Source organism: Mastigoproctus giganteus, chromosome 7, assembly GCF_048544385.1.
Source record: "Mastigoproctus giganteus isolate SK-2022 chromosome 7, ASM4854438v1, whole genome shotgun sequence".
Taxonomy (NCBI): Eukaryota; Metazoa; Arthropoda; class Arachnida; order Uropygi; family Thelyphonidae; genus Mastigoproctus; species Mastigoproctus giganteus.
The window spans coordinates 169,265,730-169,291,238 of NC_143581.1; the positions used below are offsets into that span (position 1 = coordinate 169,265,730).

Sequence of the window (25,509 nt, forward strand, 5' to 3'; positions counted from 1 at the left end):
GAAATTATGTGATTAGGGAGAGAATTCATGTTGAAAAACTCCAGAATAGGATTGAAAGGTCCAGTTTGAAATGCTTTGCACATGTCAAGAGGATGAACGAGAAGCGTTTGACAAGAAGAATGCTTGATTTACAATTAAGGGACAAATGACCAAGAATGAGGTGGCAGGACATGATAAAGTCTGATGTCATTAAGTGAGGAGGAAACTTGAGTGAAATCAACGACGGAGAGAAGTACGTGGATAGTGCATGGTTCGCGAGCCTTCATACGTCGACCCGTGGAATAGCGGAACGATGACAGTTAATGATGGCAAAAGAATAAAATATATTCGGGTGGCCTAATATGATAATTTATTTATTTTTTTTTTTTTGTTTTTTTACTGGCAGCTCTTAGGAGACCATGTGCACCATGCCACGTTGCATGTTTTACTGCACAGAAAAGGGATCTTGTGTGGGTTCGATAATATGGCGTATTATGCACAAGCGGTTAGAAGAAACACAATGAAGATATCACCCAACTTGATTGGCCTCCAAATTCAACTGATCTAAATCCATTTGAAGACCTATCAATGTTCTCAACCCATTCTGTACTGTACCTTGAGTACTGGATTCAGTACTCAAGGTACAGTACTGGAGGCATCATTTTAGGAAGGATGTAGGGTGATCTCAATGAGGTGTATAAGGCCTTGAATAATTTGAGCAGGTTCAATGCTGATGTGACTATTCCTCTTGCTCGGATTACGAACCTGAGGAGGCATAAATTCAAATTGAGGAAAGGCAGTTGTAGAACATGTGTGCGGAAATCTGCATTTAGCCAGTGGGTAGTTGATTATTGGAACAAACTTCCATCTGTCATTATGGAAGTTGATAGCTTAAAAAAACTCAAGGAAGAACTGGACAAACTTTTGGAGTGAATGGGTAGGTGAAATGAGTTTTTTTTTTTTTTTTCTTTTGGCTGATACTGTATAAACTTGCTATCTTACATCACATGCCTCTACTAATGCTAAGGCTAAAAAAAAAAAAAAGCAAGCATGTAAATTTGAGTATTTCTGATGAATTTAAGCAATGTTTAATATATATATATATATATATTTTTTTTTTTTTCAAAACATCCTGGCAACTATATGTAGAGTATAGTTACTGGTATTTCAACAGTGTAATTGCAGGTATTTGAACAAATTACTTAAATGGTTGTAAAATAGAATGAAAATGTTTCATAATAGAGTATTTCGATTTTTCAATCCGATTATGGGACACTGTATACGAAAACAAGGCAAGCCATCTTGTTGGCTACAACTTAAATTTGCTTTATTTTTAATTATTTTAACCGATAGTAAATATACTATCAGTTAAAATAGTTATCCTCAGACTGAGGAACTTAACGTCACCTCCTCTCCTACAGACGAAAAGTCTGGTTTGGTGGACGCTTTCTTTTATTTCGGAAATTCATAAACCGAAGGTTTACGTTCTTTTCCTATGCGTGCCACTCTGGGCACGGTTATCCATTGCTGACCTAGGCTATAATTCGACTATACCTATAACTAAATTTTTTAAGCAGTCACTTCCCAGAAAACATGCCTGGGTAAATAACCTCAGCAGTGCATCAAAAGTTAACTCTGTGTGCTACAACTTTCATGTAACAGCATTGCGGATGGTCATCGATCGACTCGTTTCCTGCCCAATCAGGAGAATACCTGTTACACAGAATATAGACACTAGTTTAGCTCTGCTGTAGATGGCGCTTAGGTGTAATTATTTCCATGTGAAGTCTGAAATAATGTTTATAATGCTCAATTTTGTTATCTGGAAATAAAGTTATTTTTTAATGCATTGGGATTAATACTTGTAAGGTTCGACTTCACTGTCTCACTGGGTTGAAATTCAAGTACTCATTTGTAACATACGTTAACGTTTTGGTGGCTCGTATGTGTCTGAAAAAATACATACGATGTATATTGTCAGCATACGAAATAAGTGGCATTTAGGCTACCCCTGATATTCAAGGAACTTCCGCCAGTGAGACTAACGACCGGTGAGTAATACGCAGGAATATTTACAATATGGTATGAAACGTCTTGGTAAACTTTTGAAGACATGAATATATTTTACGGTTCCATCATCTTGCGTTAGATGGCACCACGTTCAACCAATATATGGAGGAATGACAACTTCTATTATGTTTGTATTGGTTTTTATTTATATTTGGGTTCAGGTATTAGTGAAGATGCATTCGAGAATAAATTACAAACTTTCGAGTCGCTTTGTTGCCGTTATTTACGGCAACAAAGAACATGAAACCTGTAGAGGAGGTGTTTATTTGCCATTCGGCCCTTGGTTTTGCCGCGCCAGCAGCGCGCGCGCGCTCACACACACACAAAAACACTCCTCACTCACAGAGGCGCTCATCCAACTGACCGTTTAATTTTCCCAAACAGTAAGCCCCAACTGCCCACTTCAAATCAAAGACTGAAGACAGCATCAGTTGCAGTAGCAAAATCGGAAAATAGAAACCTTCAGTGGAATTCATTCTGAAACTGATAAGAATTTCGGGTTTACAATAGATGACTGCTGAAGGAGTGAATGAAATTTTTAAGCAAATTAAAGGCAAATGAGTAGCCGAAAATGCTAGATATAAAATTGCAATCCAAATGAGACTCCTGTTCAAAATGAGAGTCTGCATTGAAAGAGAAGTGAATGCAGGCAGAAATTCTAAACAAATAGAGTTAAGTATATAGAATATTCAGACAAGAAAAGAAACCCAGATATTATTATTACTAGCCATATAGCGCAAGGAAGCCCGAGGCTTATGCTGCACCAGCTAAAAAAAAATTCCAAGTTGCCCAGAGAAAGAGAGAGAGAGAAGTACAGGGGCATCACCAAGATAGAGAAAAATGATGATATCCAGCTCAGGACCCTGGGTGTGCCAAGCCCATACTCACCAGATGTGAGCCCCTGGGGTTATATTGTGATCCAGTGGCAACTATTTGTGAGGTTGGCAACTAATAAATTTTCTTATAGCATTAGAGTGAACCCCCCACCACTGTTTTGAAATCAGAAAAAAAGAGTTCCTAATTTTTAAAACAGCTGCAAGGAGGGAATAAACACACTAACTAAAACTGATACCATATACTGAAGAGGTCAGATGCCAACCTACGTGATTAGAGCCTATGCGCTACTTGTTTGCCACCATTAAAAACCATCAATTCCACTACTATGCACTATACTACTAGTTATGCAATACTATATTTATGCAACATCATTGATACCAAAAGCTCTATGAATATTAATATCATACATTACATAATAACGTTAAGGATAAAAAGCAACCACAGGATGAAAGAAGATACTTGTTGACATTAGACTTGAATTTCTGTAGATTGAAATCAGAAATGCGTATGAAGGGAGCTTATTCAAGAAAACAGAAGTCAAGGGAATAAATAAATAAGAAAGAAGAAAAGTTGGTTCTGTGAGCTTGAAGTTGGACAGTAAAAGGATGCTGACTGGTTGCGGCACATGTTTGGACTGTTTTGGAAGAGAGAACAGGAATTATAGAAGTAAATTTAGAAAAACAATGTCCATGGAAAGTATCTTCAGAAAACACAAGCAGCAGAAACAGAATGTCTGTTGATAGAGAATATCTGAGATAGAGAGTGGAGAGACTGTTAGAGACAAGTTATTAATTAACCTAACTGCCCTCTTTTCAATGGAATTTAGAAGCCTGAGAGAGGCTTTGGAGGCACGGCCCCAGATGTGGGAATAATATTCCATGGTAGGTGGATTTATGATTTGTGCAGATCGAACTGCTGTTTGGAAGAAAAGTAACACCAAGAGCAAAAGAGAACTGAGTTTTTTAGATGTAGAGGAAGTAATATTTGTGAAGTGCTTATAACAAGGGAGATTATAAGTCAGGATAATCCATTATAGAGATAATGTGATATTTTCTAGAAATCAGTGTGTTATCAAAGGTTGGTATAGGAGCAAAAGAATCCTTTTTGCGAGATGTAAGAATGATTGAGTTTTAGGATTGAAATCAGCTAAATTACTTTTGCCTACTAGAGAATTACCTGGAGATCAGCATTTATGAAATCGTAGTGGATATTCGAGAAGTTGAAACTGTTTGTGCTGGGCAAGGTGGAATGCAGTGTGCTATCATCAGCAAAACTACAGATAGGATTTCTGTTCATTGAAGAAGTTATTTGTTATTTGGTTTTTTTTTTAGGAGCATTAGCAACTAAGGCCATATTGCTCTGCGATATGCGGTGGTCATTCCCTGACCTTTCCGCATCCTCCGTATTTGGTGGTGACGGGCTCGAACCCCAGTCTAATCAAGAAGCGTGCGCTATGCACTGCTGCTCCTTCCCACCTGGCTACGGAGGCACCATTGAAGAAGTACATTAATATATAAGAGGATATGACCATCTATCATCACCTGCAGTGAGCTTTCAAGGAGAAAACTGAATACTCAATTACAAAAATCAGTTGGCAGACCACAAGATGGAAGCTTATTTAGAATACCTTTATGCCAAATATGATTAAAAGCCTTTGAAATGTTAAGGGCAACTTCTTTGAGTTCCCCCAAACTTTTCCATTGAGTTTGTCCATAGATGGATGACATAAGCCAGTGTATCACCAGTAGATTGACACTGACAGAATCCATACTGCAGGTCATTGATCAAATGGAACGTTTGAAAAGTGCTGAAAAGCAAATTGGAATTCAGACTTCCTTTTTAAACTAATATAAAATTTTGGTTTTCAACATTTTGGAGAAAACATTAGTACTTACAATCAGAGCCATGCCGAGGATGAGACAAATGAAGCTCTTGCCTCACGTGAAAAGCTGAAAGAGGCACCAAAAGAAAGATTAAATAATTATCAACATTGCCATCATTAACAGCAGGGTGTAATTTTTCATTCTTGCCTCAGGAACTAAAATGGCTTGGCACGGCTGTACTTACAATAGCACTATATATACTTGCATGTACACCAGTGCCTGGAGCTTATAAAATAAATTTGAAGTGCTGGTTAAGTCATAAAATGCAGATGTTGTGTGGATATCAGAGATGTCACTCAAGATATAAGGGAGGTAGAATTTGAATATGGAGAGTACAGTGTGAATAGACAGGGGGGCAGGGGAGGGGAGGGGTTATGCTCTCAGTTAAGAAGCATATTAAATCTATGGCAATGATTCCAGTTGACATGGGTGGCCATTGTAATGTACGTTGAGTCAGTTTTGGTGTGACATAAGTACTGGGAATACAAAAATGAGAGTAAGGATGTGTTATAAGTCTAATGACTGTGATGAACAGAGAAATAGAGTGGTCTGGTAAATCAGAATGTCTTATAATGATGTATTTTAACTTTCCATATATTGACTGGAACTTGTGGGTTGTTGACTCACACCCTAGCAAGACTAGTGGATATTGGATGATTGTTTTCTCCAGAAGCATGTTAGAGAGGTAACAAGAGAGCAGTAGTATTGATCTGATTATCAGCAGTTCATCAAGAATCTGCACATAAAACAACCATTAAGTGGCAGTGATCACAGTGTACAGATACGGGATTTATTTAAAGATGTAGCTACCATTAAGAGTAAAGGGAAGCGATTTTGCTTCCATAAAGGTGACTGTAATGATCTGAGTATTTAAATTCTGTCCAAGGAACCAACTGATTATGATACCAACAGCAAATTCTAAATGGGAAGCATTTAAGGAAATAATTATATAAGCTGCTAGGCTTTTAATGCTGACTAAGAAATGCAGTTCAAGGCTTTAACCTAAAGTCAGACGAACTTGAGACCCATGGCAGAGAAGAAAAATGCATAGGATTCATATAAATTATCAGGCAATACAGAAGATTTAAAACCTACTTATAATGATTCTGATGCACAGTAGATTAAAATGATTTTGTGATGTGTATAGTGTAAACAGCAATCTGACAGTATCAGCAATTGATGAAAGTAGTGGCAGAGAAATAAAAATGCATAGGATGATTATAAATTATCAGGAGACATGGAATCTTAGAGCAATTCACAAACTAGTTGCAATCAGGTCACTAAGTGGGGTTAAGCAAGCTAAGGTGGATTATGAGAAGTTCTTGGCTAAGAATGAAAAGAAAAGTAGCAAAGAATTCTTTGCTTATGTTAATAACTAGGAGGAAGACGACAAACAGCATTGACCCACTAGATATGAATGGCATAACTAATTATTGATGATCGAGTTGCTGACTAAATAAATATTTTGCATGTACTTTTTTTGTGTTCAAAGAAGTTTTTAGGGATGGGAGCATCAGAAGTACACTAAGTTATAATTGGGAGCTAAATGATTTTTTTTTTTATAACTGAGAAGAAAGTGGAAGAGAAATTGCTGAATATAAAAGTAAATAAGGCACCTGCGACTGATGGGATCTATCCATTTATATTAAAAGAAGCAGCAACGAAGTAAGCAAACCCTTGGCCATAATTATGAGAGCATCCTTGGATTCAGTGTAGTTTCCTATAGATTGGAGATTTGCAAATGTATCTCCTATTCACAGAGGTGGAATCAGAGTGCATTGTGAGCAATTATAAACCTCTAAACTTGTTTTCTATTTGAGGGAAAATAGTGGAGTCAGTGGAAAGAAGTATTGCAAGATTATCTTAACAGGAATGGAATTATACGGAAATCATATCATGGGTTTGTTGGTTGGGGATTCCTGTATGACCAATCTGATTAACTACTATAACATAGTAACACATGGACTGGATGCAAATATTAATTTTGACATATATTTAGATTTCAATAAAGCTTTTGACACTGTTCTGCACAAAAGATTTGTATAGATGGATGAAGAAATTAATGTTATAGCTGAGTAGCAGATGATAGAGGGTAGTTATAAATGGACACTGTTCTTCTTGGATTAATGTTATTGGTAGAGTCCCTGAGGGTTCAGTGCTGGAGGCCCTTACCATTTACAGTATTTATTAACAATATTGATAAAGGCCTATCAAGCTTGTTGTCTAAGTTTGCAGATGATACAATGGGTGGCAGTGAGGTTATTGACAAGAATCAAAGCATACTACTGCAGCAAGGTCTAGATAAATTAGGCAGGTGGGCTGAGAAGTGCCAATCGAGATTTAACGTTGGTAAATGCAAGGTACTGCATATCAGCAGCAGTAATCACAGAATAACATAATAATTATGTGGTACCACACTCAAGATGGTGGAGAATGAAAGAGACTTGGGGGTAATTGTACAGTCTAGCATGAACTTTTCTAAGCAGTGAAGACAGGCAACAGCTAATCTAGTTCTCTCCGTGATATACAGGAACTTTTCCAGTAGAGACAGAGGTGATTACCACATTGTATGAGGCAGTAGTTATACCACATTAGCATTAGTTGAGGCATATGATGAAAGAAAGCAAGCTTATACAGCATCAGCCAAAAAAAATGCCTTCCATTTCACCCATCCGGTCATTCCAAATGTTTGTCTAGTTCAGCCTTAAGTTTATTTAAGCTATCAACTTCCACAACAACAGATGGAAATCTGTTCCAGCAATCAACTACGTGTTGGCTGAAGGCAAACTTCCACACATCTATTCTAGAACTGTCTTTCCTCAATTTGAATCTATGCCCCCCCCCCTCAGGTTCTTAATCTGAGCACACGGAAGTATCTCATCAGCATTGAGCCCAATCAAACCATTCAAGGCCTTATACACCTCAATCAGATCACCTCACAGGTGCCTATTCTCCAGATGATACAACTTGCAGAACTGAAGCCTCTATTGGTAAGATCACCCCTTTGTTCCTCTCACCAATCTTGTTGCCCTTCTCTGTACTCATTCTAGCAACTCTAAATCCTTCCTAAAATGAGGCCTCCAGACCTGTACACAGTACTGAAGGTGTGGTCTGACCATTGCTTTATACAAAGGGATAATCATGTCTCTGCTGGAAAAATTCCTATATATCATTGACAAAACTCCATGATGTACTCTGGCAGCCCATCTGCACTGTTAAGAGAACTTTATACCTGACTGCACAATTACCCCCCAGGTCTTTTTCATTCTCCACTACCCTCAGTGTAGTACTACACAGTTCATACGTTTCTTTTGGGTTACTGCTACCCATATGTAGTACTTTGCATTTGTCAATGTTAAACTTCAGTTTCCACTTCTCGGCCCATCTGCTTCACTTTTCTAGATCCTGTTGCAGTAGCATACTGTCTTTACTGTCATTAACAACCCTGCCAACCTTTGTATCATCTGAAAACTTGGACATTAAGCCTGATATACCTTCATCAATATCATTGATAAATACACAAAACAACAATGGTCCCAGCAATGAACCCTGGGGGACTCCACTAATAACAATAGTCCACAAAGAGCAGTGCCCACTGATAACCAGTCTGTCTTATCCCACTCAACCATCTCTTTATCCATAGCAGTAACTTGCCCTTAATGCCACACTACTCCAATTTGTATAGCAGTCTTTTATGTGCAACAGTATCAAAATCTTTCCTGAAATCCAAGTGTAAGATATTAAATTATTTTTTTCATTCAGTTCCTTTGTTATTGCATCATAGTATCCAATCAAATTGGTCAGACAAGACTTCCCCTTAACAAACCCATGCTGTGTCTTAACTATTACTGCAGTCTTGTTTAGGTGATCCTGTATAACTTCTTTAACCAGTGACTCCATTATTTTCCTCGCACCAGAAGTTAAACTAACAGGTCTATAATTATTTGTGTCACCCTTTGAACCCTCTTTGTGAATTGAGGATACATTTGCAAATCTCCAGCCCATTGGGATCTCCCCTGAATCTAAGGTTGCTCTCATAATTATGGCTAAGGGTGCATACTTTCCTTGCTGCCTCCTCCAATATAACTGGATAGATTCCATCCACCCCAGGTGCCTTTTTTAAGTTTAACAATTTCTCCTCCACTTTACTCAGTTATTAAAAAATTATTTAGCTCCCTGTTAGAGTTTAGTAAACTTCTGTCTTCCCCTTCCTTACAGAGTTCCTTATGTGTGAGCGTACTGTAGATGCAAAATACTCATTGTTTGTCAGCTATTTTTTTTTTTATTTTTTATGTAAACCCCAAACACGAGAGGTATTAGAACCTATAGTACTTAGTACCATGCTTGGGCTGGAGGTTGAGAAGATGAAAGAAGATATTTGTTGACATTAGACTTCAACTTCTGTACACTGTAATTTTCAGGAAATACTTATGAAGGAAGGTTTTTCCAGAAAACGGCAGTTGAATGAATAAACGAGGAAGATAAAAAGTTGGTTCTGTGAGTTTGAAGTTGAACAGTAAATGGATGTTGGATGGTGGCAGCATGTGTTCAAACTGTTTTGAAAGAGAGAGCGGAAATAATTATAGAAGCCAATTCAGAAGAACAGTGCCCATGAAAGTATCTGTAGAAGAGGCATGCAGCAGAAACACTACGTCTGTGAGACGGCGAGTGGAGAGACTCTGTTAGAGATGAATCATTAATTAACCTAACTGCCCTCTTCTGAATAGAATCAAGAAGCCTGAAAGAGGTTTTGGGGGCACCACCCCAGATGTGGGAACAATATTCCATTGCAGGGCTGATTTGCGGTTTATACAGAGTCAGCAGCTGTTTGGATGAAAAGTAACGCCGAGAGCGAAAGAGAAAACCAAGTTTTTTAGATGCAGAGGAAGAAATATTTGTAATGTGCTTGTGCCAAGAGAGATTAGAAATCAGGGTAATCCCAAAAAGAGATATATCATTTTGCCTAGAAATCGGAGTGTCACTAAAGATAAGCATAGGAGCGGAAGAATCCTTTTTGTGAGATATAAGACAAGACTGAGTTTTAGACGGGTTGAAATCAACTAAGTTGTCTTTGCCCCACTGGAGAATTGTCTTTGCCCCACCTGAAGATCGGCATTTAAGGAATTGGTAGCAGATTTTCGAGAAGTTGAAGCTGATTGAGCAGGACAAGGTTTCTCAAAATGGAAAGTGGAATTCAATGTGCTATCATCGGCAAAACTATGGATAGGATTTCCAGTCAATGGAAGAGGGTCATTAATATACAAGAGGAAAAGAGTGGGGGAAAGTACTGAACCTTGGGGGACACCGACATTAGTGCAGAAGTTAGAAGACAGAGAGCCATCTACCATCACCCTCAGTGAGCGATCAGAGAGAAAACTGATAACCAATTACTAAAAACAGTTGGCAAACCATAAGATGGAAGCCTGTTTAGAAGGCCTTTATGCCAAACACGATCGAAAGCCTTTGAGATGTCAAGAGCAACTAATTGTGTTTCACCAAACCTTTCCATTGAATTAGTCCATAAATGGATAACATAAGCCAGAATATCACCAGGGGATCGACACTGATGGAATCCATAGTGGCGATCATTGATCAGACGGAAGGTTTCTAGGTAGTTTAAGAGTTGGCGGTTAATTGATTTCTCCATTACTTTAGAAAGAGTAGAAGTAATTGCAATGGGACAATAATTGGATGGGAGAGATTTGTCACCCTTTTTAGGAACTGGCTGGATATGAGCAAATTTCCAAGCAGAAGGAAAAACAGCTTTGGATTAAGGAAGTGAAAAAAGGCGACAAAGAATAGGAGTAAGTTCAGGGGCACAGGTTTTGAGAACAAGTGGAGAAATACCATTGGGACCTGGAGCTTTCTTAGGTATGAAGATTCGTCAAAATCGTTCTGACATCCTTTTGATGGAAGACCACAGGAGGCTTTGAATGGAGCGTGTTGGGAATGGTGGGAAGTGTTTTACTAAGATCATTAATACATGAGTTTGAAGCTTACGTTGGTTCACACCTGGGTGGTCATCCACCATGTACTTGTGCATGGAGGTTATACCCAGGATTACTAACAGTCTCACCATCATTCTAGCAGGTCAGATTTATCCTTGGCTGAAGTGACAACAGAACCATCTAGTTTGGACAGAGGTGGGAGCAGAGATGGGCAAAAGTTGCGGCCAATAGCTTTGGCAAAAGACCAGAATGCTCGGTTACCATTAGGGCAAGAAGCAAGTTTTCTACTCTTAGCCTGTTCAAACTGTACTTTGGACTGATTAATAACTGCTTTACAATTGTTGCGAGCTTTGGTGTAGGCAGAAAATGAAACTGAAGAATTAGAAACAAGCCAATTACGATATGCAACATTCTTCTCTTGAATAGCCTTAGCACATTTATTGGAAAACCAAGGTTTAGATAAAGGACGAGATTTTGAAGTGGAGTGTGCGATAAAGGATTCCATTCCTGCAAGAATAATTTCACCGACACGATCTGAGCAAACGTTGACATCAGAAGTTTTGAATCAGTAATCCGACCAAGGAAAAGAAGAAAAGAAATCTCGCAAGTCATCCCATTTTGCATTCTTGTAATGCCAAACAACACGAAGTTAGGAATAGCCATGAGATAAAGGCTCCATTGGAGAAGAGACAATCACCAAGTTGTGATCTGAAGTGGCTAAAGGACCTCTCACTTCGACTGTGTACTTAGAAGGGTTGTTTGTAAGAAAAAGATCAAGCGTGTTGGCTGTATGATTAGGATTGTCCGGTATTCTTGTAGGTAAATGAACAATCTGTGCAAGGTCACTAGTAATTGCGAAAGCCTCAGCATCTCAACCAGCTGGGTCGGTGTGACTAGAGAACCGAAGCCAGCTGGAGTTGTGAACATTAAAATCACCAAGAAAAACTACCTCACTGTTAGGAAAGTTGGACTGGACAAAGTCAAGTTGCAATGAGAGGACGTTAAAGAGCTCAAAGTGATTAGTGGAGTTTTGAGAATGGTAGAGACAACAGATGAATTTGACACAATGAGGTAGAGAGATTTTAAGCCAGAGAAGATCAAAGAGAGGAGATTCCAAATTGCTAAGTCTCTGACAGCAAATATCAAAACAGACATATGCACAAGTACCACCTTTGAGGGGAAAGGAATCGTACAGCGAATAATTTGGGCATCTGAGATGAGCAGTAGTTGATTCAACCGATAACTGAGATTCTGTCAGAAAAAGTACATGGGGTTTGGCAGACTGCAAGTGGAAATGGACATCGTTGAGATTAGAATTGAGACCACGTATATTTGTGAAATGAATTAGGAAGTGCTTGGGAGGTTTAGATCTTTTCGCAGATAAGCTTGCTCTATTAGTTTGACAATTCATGGTGTATTCAAGAGTAAGAAAAAGTGGGTGGGACATGCTGTATGAAGTAATGAAATTTTTGGATATGGTGTACACATGGTAAGAATATACCCAGATCCTTGACATAACGTGGCCTCGACAATGCTGCCCGCATACACACTACTCGGACTCCCTCCAGTCACTATCTGGCAGAGTAGAGGTAGCAAGATTATACACTAGCTGATCTGGAAGCCTCCTAGAGAGTTATCGATAGGTTCAGTCCGGTGTACTAACTAGCGGCCGGCCTGCGAACACCGTTTTAGAGCTGTACCCTAGAAGTGTAAGGAATATTGAATCTCACCACGATGTTCATCATAACCTCAAAAGTCATCAATCATACTGCATGATGGAAGAGATAGGGAAGGGTTGACCAGAACTTAGCTCTAGAGACTAAACATGGGTTCCACCACTTCAAGCCTCCAATAAGCAAAGTGATGGTATTGCACCGGTTGATGAGAGTGATCTACCACCTAGTACTGCCTAGTAACATAGAGGGGCGGCATTCCTCCATGTGGTGGGGGCGTCACACCTCGACCCCTGCTTACGTTGGTTCACACTTGGGTCGTCACTCACCATGTACTTGTGCATGGAGGTTATGCCCAGGATTACTAACAGTCTCACCATCATGAAGGTGCAAGCAGAGGATTTGGCTGTCATAGACCGTCCAGACTTTGCTGAAATTGAGTTCACTTGACTTGAGTGTCACCTGAATATCAGTTCCATCAGCATTTTAGACTCCCAGGTAGCAAGTACAGCTTGTCTGGCATATCTGAGAGAATGTCTGTGACAACCTCAAGGACCAATTTGAGAGGACCATCAACATCAAGTGGACCAATCTAATTCATCCCCTTCCTTCAAGAGTTTACATAAGTAAAGAAGTCTTTGTTGTTTTTCTTTGCATCCTTTGCCAAGGATTTCTTGTAATCAGCCTTCGCTTGCCTAACTTCCTTTGTGACTTGATTACAGACTAGCTTATATCTGCCATAGGGCTTCTGTGTCAGTAGAGACAAAGAGATAATTTATTTGCAGCCCATGCATTTTTCTTCTCTGCCATGAGCCTCATTAGTTCATCTGACATCCATTTATGTCTAAATTTTGAACAGTATTTCTTAGTTGGTATGAAAAGCCTAGTAGCTTCCAAAATTAATTCCTTGAAGACTTCCCATTTAGAATTTGCTGTTTATAACATATTCAGTTGATCCCACTGTATAGAATTTAAAAACTGTCTGAGACCACTGTAGTCATTTTTACGAAAACAAAAACCCTTCCCTTTACCCTTGATAGTAGTTACATCTTTAAGTAAATTCCACGGTGCCTCCGTAGCCAGGTGGGCAGCAGCAGCAGTGCGTAGCACACGCTTCTTGATTAGATCGGGGTTCGAGCCCGTGACCACCAAATACGGAGGATGTGGAAAGGTCAGGAAATAACCACCGCATATCCCCAGAGCAATATTGCCTTAGTTGTTAATGCTCCTAAAAACCAAATAACAAACAAAAACACGTAAATCCCGCATCAGTATGCTGTCACTTGGTGGTTCCTTTATCTGCAAATACTTAATGCATGAATAATCAATGCCGATAATCAGATCAAGAGTATTACTCCCTCTGGTTGCCCCTCGAACATGTTGCTGTAGAAAACAATCCTCCAATAAATCCACAAAAGTCTTGCTAGCATGTGAGTGATCAATCCACAAGTTCCAGTCAGTATCTGGAAAGTTAGAATCCCCATTACAAGACATTCTGATTTACTAACGTACTCTATTTCTCTGCACAATTGTTTGTTGTACTCATTAGATCATTAGGCCTATAACACACTTCTACTCTCATATTCCCTTGCCCAGTGTTTATCTTGAGTACTGAATACAGGTGTGGAAGCTTCGTTTTAAAAAAGATGTGTAGCCGTTAGAATCGACACAGGGAAGAGTAACCAGATTAGTCAAGAATACAAAAGGGTCCTTTCCTTTAAAAAAAGACATCAGTTCTGCAAATTGTAGCTCTAGGCACTGGCATGGACTTGAAGTGTTTAAGCCTTCTTTAAATGGATTGAATAAACTTATTGATGATGGTATTGTAATTTTTTTTTGGCTAATGCTGTATAAGCTTCCTTGCATCCTGAGTTCTTGAGCTTCTCAGAAACTGCATCCCTACCCTTCTGCATACTAGCTCACTCAAGTCACATACCATTAATCCTATAGTTTTACTACTATCCAATTAATGTTAATATTCTTCCAAATCTTCTCTCAGTTGTTTTTTTTTTTAAATTGTGCCCATTTGTGTTTTTCATTAAAACAAAAAAGGATTACAGGTAATCCTCGTATAACATGGTAGTTTGGTTCCTATAAAATGTTGTGTTGTGCAAAACCATGATATACAGGACTAAGAAAAAGTAAAAAAAGGGGGGGTTACATTCAAAAGCTAACAAAAATACTTATTTTGTTAATAAAATGTTAACAAAACTAACAAAAATTCACCATTCTAGATTTTGTGTATCTTCTGCTCTCTTTAAAAAATCAGTAAGCTGGTTTTGTTTGCTTTTGCTTGATAAATCTTTGTGAATTTCATCGTATGGAACTAAGCATTTTTGAAGCTCCCTTTTGAATATATGGGCTCCTTTCATTCAAGAATTTGCATTCAAAAAATAAGATTCTAAAATTGCTAGACTAACTTTATGCCTTCCCATATGCTTTTTAGTGTAAAATTTGTAAGTTTTAAATTTTCATCTGCACTATCAACCTCTGAATTGATTTAGTTTTACCTCTGATGCCATTTTCACCAAGTCTCCTTCGCCAACCTCTTTTTCTACCAGTAATTCTTGAATGTCTTCAGTAATCATATCTCTTTTATTTTTTTTAGGAGCATCGGCGACTAAGGCCATATTGCTCTGCGTATATTGTCTTTAAATTGCATGTGTCCTGAGGTCGGTTTTCTGTTTTGATGGACGAAAAACCCGAGTTTCCTGGAGAAAAAGCCATGCTTCCCTCACCTGAGCCCGACTAACTCAGCCACGTTGTGAAAAAGACCCATAAAAATTCCTTCCTGAAAGGATTCAAACTGAGATCTTTCCCACCTGGTGTGGGGAGGAGGGTGATTCTATCGACTGTGCTACCCATGCGGGCTCGGTTGGTTGGTTATTAGGAGTTTTATGGCGCATCAGTGCCAAAAGGCTTCACTAGTAATATCATCAAAACCTTCCCCTCCTACCAACGTAGCAAGTTTACTATCGCACCAATTCCGTTTTCTGCCAGTTTGACCATATTTCTTGAATGAACTGACTCTGGCCATACATTTTTCCACACACATTTAACGTTGACGGTTTTACTTTTTTGAGCGATAAAGCTATGATTCTGATACAGTCCACAATTGAGAAATGTTTCCATGCCTCCATTACTTCAATAGATTCGGAATCATTTTTTTCCAAAATCCATTGTAATGATTTTCTGATGTAATAAGTTTTAAAGGTAGTATAATGCCTTGATCTGGCTGAATGAAAGAAGTTGTATTAACCTAGTACAACTGTAGTGGTAGAGACAACTTCAATGTTTGGATAACTTAAATCTTTTGGATGGCCTGGCATGCCATCCCATAGTAATAAAACTTTGAAATATAGATTTTTCCACAAGTTCACAGAACATAACATGGGGATTTCCCAACAAAATAACATGCAGGGATTTCTCAAAAAAAAAATTTTTTTTTGACTAGTGAGTCAGGAAATGTTGAAAAGTACATCCAACATAATAGCAGGGCCGACCGGGCTAGCTGGGTGGGTAAAGTGCCTGCCTGGCAACCCAAAGGTCGCGGGTTCGAATCCCGCCTCGGGCTTGGATCAAAGTACTGCAAAAACATTGGGAGGTGCATTATGGCCACAGAAGCCGATGCGCCAACAACTACCAAAAAAAATAAATAAATAATAATAATAGCAGGGTTTTTCACGCACAAAAGCTCAAAAATACCCTGTTATGCAAGGTTTGCCGAAATTCTTTAACTGTGTTAGAGCAAAACTGTATTATATAATTACTGTGTTGTGCAAGGTTTGCAGCAATTTATCAGTCATGTTAGAGCAAAACTGTGTTGTAGAAGTACAGTGTTATACGGGGGGTTGCCTATACTTTCTATTGAACAAAAACTTCATCAGTAAATATGTAAAAGGTACTAAAATGTCAACTTTGATGTGTCTTTACCCAAATATATGTGGAATAACAGGAAACTATTGCTTTTACTGGTAAGGTTATGCTTCGAAATTTGTAGCTAACTTTCTAGGAAAGCAAACCAAAGGCAAGAGCAAATTCCATTGTTTTTCTCTTACAAAAAATTACATGTTTATTAAATTTGTCTTCTCACTGAATAGTATGCTTTTATAAATATGGATGTGTATGCACATGTATAAATTTACATTTTTGTCCCCTTCACAAGTTTTTCTTCAATTTTGTGCAATATCCAGGATTTCAGAAAATTTATTTCCTATGCATCCTGAATAATTGGGAGTTTGCTATGTAGGAAATGTTTTTCTAATATATAACTAACTAGAATGTCCATTTCTGCAAGATGCTGCCACAGCAGGCTCTGGTAAACTATTTCGGAAACAGTTGTTATATAATTAATTTAATTACTTAGTTATTCTAATTTCATTATATAATTAATTCCAATGCAATATTCCCGATCTACTCAGTTTGATTCTTGTGGCTTTTTTATTTATGTTGCTCCACCTATAAAAAGTATAAGATACGAGGATATAAAATGCCTAGTAGCTTCTACGATTTTCTCTGAATACTTCCCATTTGGAATTCACTGTTGGATCCTACTGAATATATTTTAAAACTGTCCCGGAACATTTTATTCATCCTGAGATCAATATACTATGAACACTGCCACCTAGTGGTTCCTTTATCTGCAGATTTTTCGTGCATGAAGAGTCGCTGCTGATAATCAGATCAAGATTATTGCTTTCTTTCATTGCCTCTCTAAAATGCTAGTGTAGAAAACAGTCATTCAACAAATCCACAGTCTTGCTACTGTGTGTGTGTGTGTGTGTGTGTGTGTGTGTGTGTGTGTGTGTGTGTGTGTGTGTGTGTGTGTGTGTGACCAACCTACAAGGTCCAGTCAATAGCTGGAAAGTTAAAATCCTCCATATAAGACATTCTGATTTTTTGACTCTCTATCTGTCTATAGTTGTTTGTTATACTAATCAAACCATTACGCCTATAACACATTCCTACCCTCATTTTTTTTTTTCCTAATGCTTATGTCATGCCAAACTGACTGTACATTTACACTGACCACCTCCATTGACTGGGTGCACTGCCTTAGATTCTATGTGCTTCATAACTAAGAAAATAACTACTGTACTTTCTGTATGCATTTTACTCCCCATATTCAAATTCTGCTTCCCTTATGAGTGGTACCATGTCCCCAGTATTTCTACAGCACTTGCATATGATGACAACCAATACTTTCAATTTCATCAAATTTGTTTACTAAACTATCGATTGATTCAACCACTGCTGTACCAGTCATCGATTGATTCAACCACTGCTGTACCAGTCATCAGTTGAGCCATCAGTTGATTCAACTACAGCTCATCTCAGTTGTCCTTATTATTCACTGTACAATTCCTTTCACTTCAAAGGTGGTACTTGTGCATATATCTGCTCTGATATTCCATGTCAGTGACTTGGTTATTTGGTATCTCCTCTTTTCAATCTTCTCTAGCTTAAAATCTCTATCCCATTCTGTCAAATTCATCTGTTGCCTCTGTCATTCTCCCAACTCCACTAATCACTTGAAACTCTTTGACTTGCTTTCATTGAAACTTGACTTTCTCTAGTCCAGCTTTCCAACAGTGAGGTTATCTTAATGTTCACAACTCCAGCTGGTTTCAATTTTCTACTTAAATGGACCTAGCTGGTGAGATGCTGAGGCTTTTGCAATTACTACTGACCTTGCACAGATTGTTCATTTACCTACCAGAATACCAGACAGTCCTAACCACACAGCCAACACTATCGATCTTTATCTCACAAACAACCCTTCCAAGTACGCAGTTGAGGTTAGTGGTCCTCTAGTCACCTCAGTCACAACTTCATGATGGTCTCTTTGCCAGTGGAGCCTTTTTCTTGTGGCTATTCTCAACCTCCTGTTGTTTGGCATTACAAGAATGCAAAATGGGATGATCTGTGAGATTTCTATTCTTTTCCTTGAGCGGATTGCTATTTTAAATCATCTGATATCAGTGTTTGCTCAGATCATTTCAGTGAAATTATTCTTGTATATAGATTTGGGTGCAATGTTTCATCCTCCATACTCCATCTTATCTAAACCATAGTTTTTCAATAAATGCGCTAAGGCTGTTCATGATAAGAACGTTGCAAATTGCAATTGGCTTGCATTCAGATCTCCAAGAAATTTCATTTTCTGCCTACACTAAAGCTCACCACAATTATAAAGCAGTTAATAGCATCACTCTGCATGGTTTTTGATGTTTATAAACTAATAGCTGTTTTTAACTCAGTTTTTAATGCTGATTTCAGAAATGTTATTCATTTTTATGTTACATACTATTTTTTCACAAATTACTCAAGTTGATATCATGAGTTGTATTATTGAATGTATTCAGTTGGGATTAGTTAGTTAGGAGTAGATGCTAGGAATTTGTAAACTAAATCTTCATAGGTTGGCAACACTGCCTTCAGTCATTTGTTTCTTGACCTTGAAAAGTTCCATGTAGCAATGTTTATTAGAGTGAGCACAGTTTATTTTTGAAGTTATTGTGTCAACCTTGCACAGAAAAGTGAGTAAAATATCTTCACATCAGTGTTTGAACAATCTGAACTTATTTTGTTATATTTGTGGAAGTTATGTCGTCCTTGAACGAAGAGAAGATATTACCGAATTTTTTTAAAAATGTGTACTGTGCTTATTTCGGAGTGAAACTTGGTGACCAAAATAAACAATGGGCTCCATATAAAGTTTGCAAAACCTGTGTTGAAGCATTGAGATTGTGGAAAAATGGTATAAAGAAGGCTATACAATTTGCAATTCCCAGGATTTGGTGGGCCCTACAAAACACTGTGATGACTATTACTTTTGCTTAATTAAGAGGGATACAAGTCAAAGAGTAAGAAGGGCATTGTATATTCCTAATATTCCCTCTGCCATTAGTCCAGTCCCACATGGAGATAACCTGTCGGTTCCATGCCTTTCCTTTATATTGGAGAATATAGTAGTGGAGAGTGCTGAAACTGAAGTCTGTACACCTGGAGACATTGAGTCCAGCCCTCAACTGTTTTCCCAGCATGAACTCAGTGATCAGGCAAGGGATTTAAATTTACCAAAGGAATCTGGAGAACTCCTTTCCTCTAGACTTAAGTTAAAATCTAGCACATGTTGTTTTTCTCATGGTACAGACACAGAGAAAGAGAACTAGGCCACTACTTTTCTGAGGATGATTCTATGCTTTTTTTTTTTTTGCAGTAATATAAAGGACTTAAAGAACTATTTAGGAATTACAGTCCTACACAGTGGAGACCAGTGGTGTATTCGGGCCGGAACTCACCGGAACAACGTTCCGGTACTTTTTCCTAAATGTCATAATAGAAAATCATTAAATTTATACACCTAATATTATGAAACAATGGTAATCAAAGGGGAGGGAGAAATATCTATTTTACCCATTACTACTAAAATATATATTAATAGTAATCTTTAAAATTAATAGATTTCTTTAAAAATTTATTTAAAAACAAAAATATAAATTTCGCAATGAAACTTGAATGTTTCTTACTCAAGTACGATGTGTTAGATAAAGAGATCCAAAGAATGAGATATACTGTGATGCGTGCAAATGCTGCATTTTGATTCACCATGAGTTGAACGCTAGAACTGGTTGTTCTATGAACCGTGAGTCTGAAGTCTGATTCAGTTACTGTACAGTCTTGCTTCTTGCTAAACAGTACTCGAGCATTCTGGTCTCTTGCCAAAGCTATTGGCTGCAACTTTTGTCCTACTCTACTCCCACTTTTGTTAAAACCCAATGTTATCATCGCATTATACTTACTTCTACTCTTTCTAAACTAATGGAGAAATCCATTAACTGCCACCTAAGCTAAAGATAAAGCTGACTTGCTAGCATTCTACTTTTCTTCTAACTCGTGTTGATGACCTTGGTAAACCACCTCCTACCATTCCCATTTCACTCCATTCAATGCCTCCTGTGGTTTTCTGTGAAAAGGATGTCAGAAAAATTTTGAACAGTCTGGTTGCCAAGAAAGTGCTAGGCCCTGATTGTATTTCTCCACGTCTTCTCAAAAACTGCACATAACTCCTTTTCTGTGTTGCCTTTTTACACTTTCTTATTCCAACGGTGTTTTTCCTTCTGCTTGGAAATTTGCTTACATCCAGCCACTTCCTAAAAAAGGGGTGACAGATCCCTCCCTCCAGTTATCATCCCATTATACTTACTTCTACTCTTTCTAAACCAATGGAGAAATCCATTAACTGCCAACTCGTAAACTCTATAGAAACCTTCCAACTGGTCAGTGACCACCAGTATGGGTTCCATCAGCGTGGATCCACTGGTGATATACTGGCTTATATTACCCATCTATGGACAAATTCAGTGGAGAAAGTTTGGTGATACTCAAGCAGTTGCTATTGACATTTCAAAGGCTTTTGATTGTGTTTTGCATAAAGATCTTCTGAATAAAGTTCCATCTTATGGTTTGCAAATTGTGTTTTGGTAATTGGGTATCCAGTTTTCTCTCTGACTCACTCCAGATAAATGGCTCTCTGTCTTCTAACTTCATCACTAATGCTGGTGTTCCTCAAGGTTCAATTCTTTTTCCCACTCTTTTCCTCTTGTATATTAATGACCTTCTTTCATTAACTGGAAATCGTATTCATGGTTTTACTGATGATAGCACATTGCATTCCACCTTCCAGTTTGAAAAACCTTGCCCTGCACAAACAGCTTCCACATATCGAATATCCACTACCTATTTCTTAAATGCTGATCACCAGGTAATTCTCGAATGGAGCAAAGATAACTTAGTTAATTTCAATCCTTCTGAAACTCAATCCTGTTTTATATCTTGGAAAATGGATTCTTCTGCTCCTCTGCCTATCTTCAACAACACTCAGATTTCTAGACAAGATCACATATCTCTATTAGGAATTATCCTGACTTCCAATCCCTTTCATCTTGAGCACAACACAAATATTGCTTCCTCTGCTTCTAAAAACTGGGTTTTCTCTTTTGCTCTTGATGTTATTTTCTTCTGTACAGCTATCCACTCTGTACACATCTCAAATCTGCTCTACAATGGAATATTGTTCCCACATGAGAGGTTATGGGGGCACTGTCCCATATTTGGGAGAGTACCTCCATAACTTCTCTCTCGGGCTTCTAGACTCAATTCAAAAGAGGGCAATTAGGTTAATTAATGACCCAGTTCTTATGAAGTCTCTCTATCTCATAGATGTTCTGTTTGTGCTGCACGCCTTCTCTATAGATACCTTCCATGGGCACTGTCCTTCTGAATTGGCTTCTATAATTACCCCCTTCCAAACTTGTCCAAACACATGCCACAACCAGGCAGCATCCTTTTACTGTCTAACTTCAAACTCACAGAACTAAATTTTCTTCCCTATTATTCCTTCAACTTCTGTTTCCTGGAGCAACTTTCCTTTATATGTATTTCTTGAAAATTACAACCTACAGAAATTCAAGCCTAATGTTAAAGAGTATCTTCATCTTCTCAACTTTCAACCCGTGCACAGTTTCAGGTTTGGGGTTTTCATTAAAAAAAACTTAGCATTAGTGTATGCCCAATTATATATATGCACCTGTTTTTACTCTTAGTAACCCCGACACAGCCCATGTATTTGCTTCTTATGTGAGGATCCCTAGCAGGCCTTGTAATCCCCTTGACTTCTAAGGTGCTGCATGTCCAAATAGAATCAGTGCAAGAATCTGTACACCTTTGCTGTGGCTGCTGTTAATATTTTAGTCTGTGTATCTCCCCAACCTTCAAAGCTAGCAGTTTCCCAACCCACCTAACACTGTCTCTAGCATCAGTGAATTCTATTCCATTCCTAATTAAGTGTATCTCATTACTGTAAAAGTGTTTTGTTCCTGCATAAACAGCTAATTACATACAAGATATTGAGTAAAATTTAACAAGTATTTGTTAAAAAACAGTGTTTTTAGAAAAGAAACAAGAAAAGAAATAATATAAGAATCATTTGCAAGATATGTACAGAAAGAAAAAGGATGTTCTGATGTACTTCATGGACTAGGAAAAACTTTGACAAAGTCAATCATACAAACTGATAGTCTTCAAGAGATATATACAGGAATGTATAGAAAAGACCTGTGGTTAGTTGCTAAAATTCTCTGCAACCAAACTGTAGTTATAATCATTACAATTGGAGATTACGCAACAGTAGAAACTAAGGTCAGAAAGGAGGCATGCTAGCATCATGCCTTTTCAACTCACACAGAAATGATACAGTGCAACCTCGATATAATATGCCTCTTCACACCATGGTTTCAGATATATCATGGGTATGGTCATGTTCCCCAAAACAAATTATGAAAAAGAAGTAGTGTGTTCAAAGAACTAGCAATTTAATATTGGAAACTGGAAAAAGAATACTGTATATACTTGTATTTACTCAACATCCTAGTACTGTATTTCCAAGAGGGTAAATTAAAGATTGGCTATATATTCACTATGATATAATTCAGTTTGTAAACAACAGGACTCATCAGAGACTAATTACTGTAGACATCCAGTTTCTCACCTCAGCTAGAGATGCAATAAAAGAGTATATTAAGCGCATTACATTAGTTGCAAAATCAATTTTTGTAAACAACACATGACATCCTTTCTTGGAATAAAAGTTACACTTAGGATAGCAAAAACTGCTACGGGCTGAACTAGACAAAAAAGTACACAAACTGACAAGTGATTTATGGAGAAATCACATTACTTCACTTCAGCACTATGATAGGCTGGATAATTTGGTTTTGATTTAGTTTTTTTCAAAATGCAATAAATTCTAGAGCATCAGTAATAAATACACAGCCAAATCAGTATGACTGAAGTTAATAGCCACCAAAAGAAACAATTATATAGTCGAAGAAAAGTTAAAGATTATCGAATGAGTTAAAGTGGCAAAACTAAATATAGTATATTTTGTGAGTGCGGAATTACAGAAACAATGATCCATGGTTGGATGAAAATGAAAGAAAAATTGCATTTATTCATACACTCCGTAGAAGATAAAGTAAGCACTAGGGCTTGCAAACCGGTTTTATAAAACCGGATAAATCAGTTTTCATATTGAGTTGTTAAAACCGAAACCAAGTTTCTAAAATCGGATTTGAATATTTTCTTAGGTAGCCCTCGAATATAGTTTTTTGTTACGCACATCTTCTTTTGTTTGTTCGTTTGTCTGGATCGTTCAACTGCTTTATGTTTTAAACATGTTTTTTATTTTATGTTATGATTAGGTACATATCTCATGGGCAAGTGGCCCAAATCTAGGAGGGGTACCTGTTATCTTCCCACCTGTATCATGGCACGATGCAGGTGTACTCATTTACGACTGAGGTGTAAGTGTATTTAGTGTCAGATGGCACCAGGGGTTTCCCCCATCTCCGTGTTGCTTTCATTGTGGGTGAACCAGTTCGCTGGGAAATGCCAGAGATTTAAAAGTGTATGGATATTGTATATCTGTAGTGTCATGTACCGTTGTTCATCTGGTTGTTTAGCTGCTGGACCCCTACTGAGGCCCAACGTTGCCCCACTTTTGCCCCGTGGAGGCAGACCAGGAAACACCAGTAGATTAAGATTTACTCTGGCAGGTCCTGCCGCTTAATTTCCTGAGATTTCGGCGGCTAGGACCTAAAAAAAAAAAAAAAAAAAAATATATATATATATATATATATATTTATTTATTTTTGGTAAATTCGATGAGGAATAACGCTTTCAAATTTTTGAAAGGCCGAGTGTATGGGCGAAAAACGTAATTTGGAGATGACAATAGTGAAATTATAGTATCCTTATAATACCGTGATAAATCTGACTAAAAAATGAATAGCAAATGCTTAGAAAACGGTACTCACCTTGTATAAATCTGCAATAAAATTTTTTAGTAGATGGTGGTTAAATTTAGGTTGAAAGGAGCATTAAATAGAACTAAGGCGGGGAATGGGATGAAAATATTTTAAACAGATTTTAAAATGAGCGCAAGGAAGTGGAAATGCAGATCTCCAATCCTTGGTTGTCATAAAGAGGTTAAAAGACGTAAATGAAAAATGAAAAAAAGAGAGAAGACCGGTGGTGCCAATAGTCGTTACGATGGACTTTCGTGAGTAAACCGTCATCAGTCGGCAAATGGAAGAGAAGTGAGCGCGTGTTGTATTTTAAAGTTTATCTAAATTCCCATGATGCTCTTTTTGACACGTGGGAACTTTAGCCGCGAGAGGTTCCAAGCCAGTGAAAGGTTGAAGGGAAGTTTAGCGTTAATAATGTTGAGATCAGAATGGTGTCGGTACCATTCGATGGTGAGGGCTTCATATTGAAGAATTCTGTAGCTCGATCTAAGTTTAATAATAGTGATGGCAGTCAACAAGGGGGGGGGTGTGGTTGTGGGTTTGAGCATGGGTTGTTAACTCAGTGCAGGATTGACTTGTCTTGAAACTGTTGAAGTGGTAGTATGCGCGGGAATTGGAAGTTGTGGAGGAACCGAATTTGGTGGTTGTGCTGCCTATGTAACAGGTGTCGCAGTTTGGTTGGCATTTTGAGATATATTAAGTTATTGAGATCATGAGATCATCTCATAATATATCTCATAAAATGCCAACCGAACTGCGACACCTGTTACATCGGCAGCACAACCACCAAATTCGGTTCCTCCACAACTTCCAATACCCACACATACTACCACTTCAACAGTTTCAAGACAAGTCATTCCTGCACTGAGTTAACAACCCATGCTCAAACCCACAACCACACCCCCCTTGTTGACTCTGCCATCACTATTATTAAACTTAGATCGAGCTACAGAATTCTTCAATATGAAGCCCTCACCATTGAATGGTACCGACACCATTCTGATCTCAACATTATTAATGCTAAAGTTCCCACCTGTCAAAAAGAGCATCATGGGAATTTAGATAAACTTTAAAATACAACACGTGCTCACTTCTCTTCCATTTGCCGACTGATGATGGTTTACTCACGAAAGTCCATCGTAATGACTATTGGCACCACCGGTCTTCTCTCTTTTTTTCATTTTTTATTTACGTCTTTTAACCTCTTTATGACAACCAAGGATTGGAGATCTGCATTTCTACTTCCTTG

The 25,509-nt window shown here is 38.0% G+C and overlaps 1 protein-coding gene across 3 annotated transcripts in view; it reads left to right on the forward strand.

Moving 5' to 3' along the window:
* The window catches only part of IntS14 (integrator complex subunit 14), a 286,147-nt gene that overhangs the window by 133,876 nt on the left and 126,762 nt on the right, over nt 1-25,509 (forward strand). The window contains exon 1 of one of the 3 annotated variants that reach the window (XM_090377974.1): nt 1,776-2,030. The exons of 1 other annotated variant lie outside the window; for it this stretch is intronic. The gene's annotated coding sequence lies outside the window, so the exon portion shown is untranslated. Of the gene's footprint in view, nt 1-1,775; nt 2,031-7,242; nt 7,323-25,509 lie in introns of those variants that run through there. One more of the 3 variants, XM_090377976.1, reaches the window with a different exon arrangement.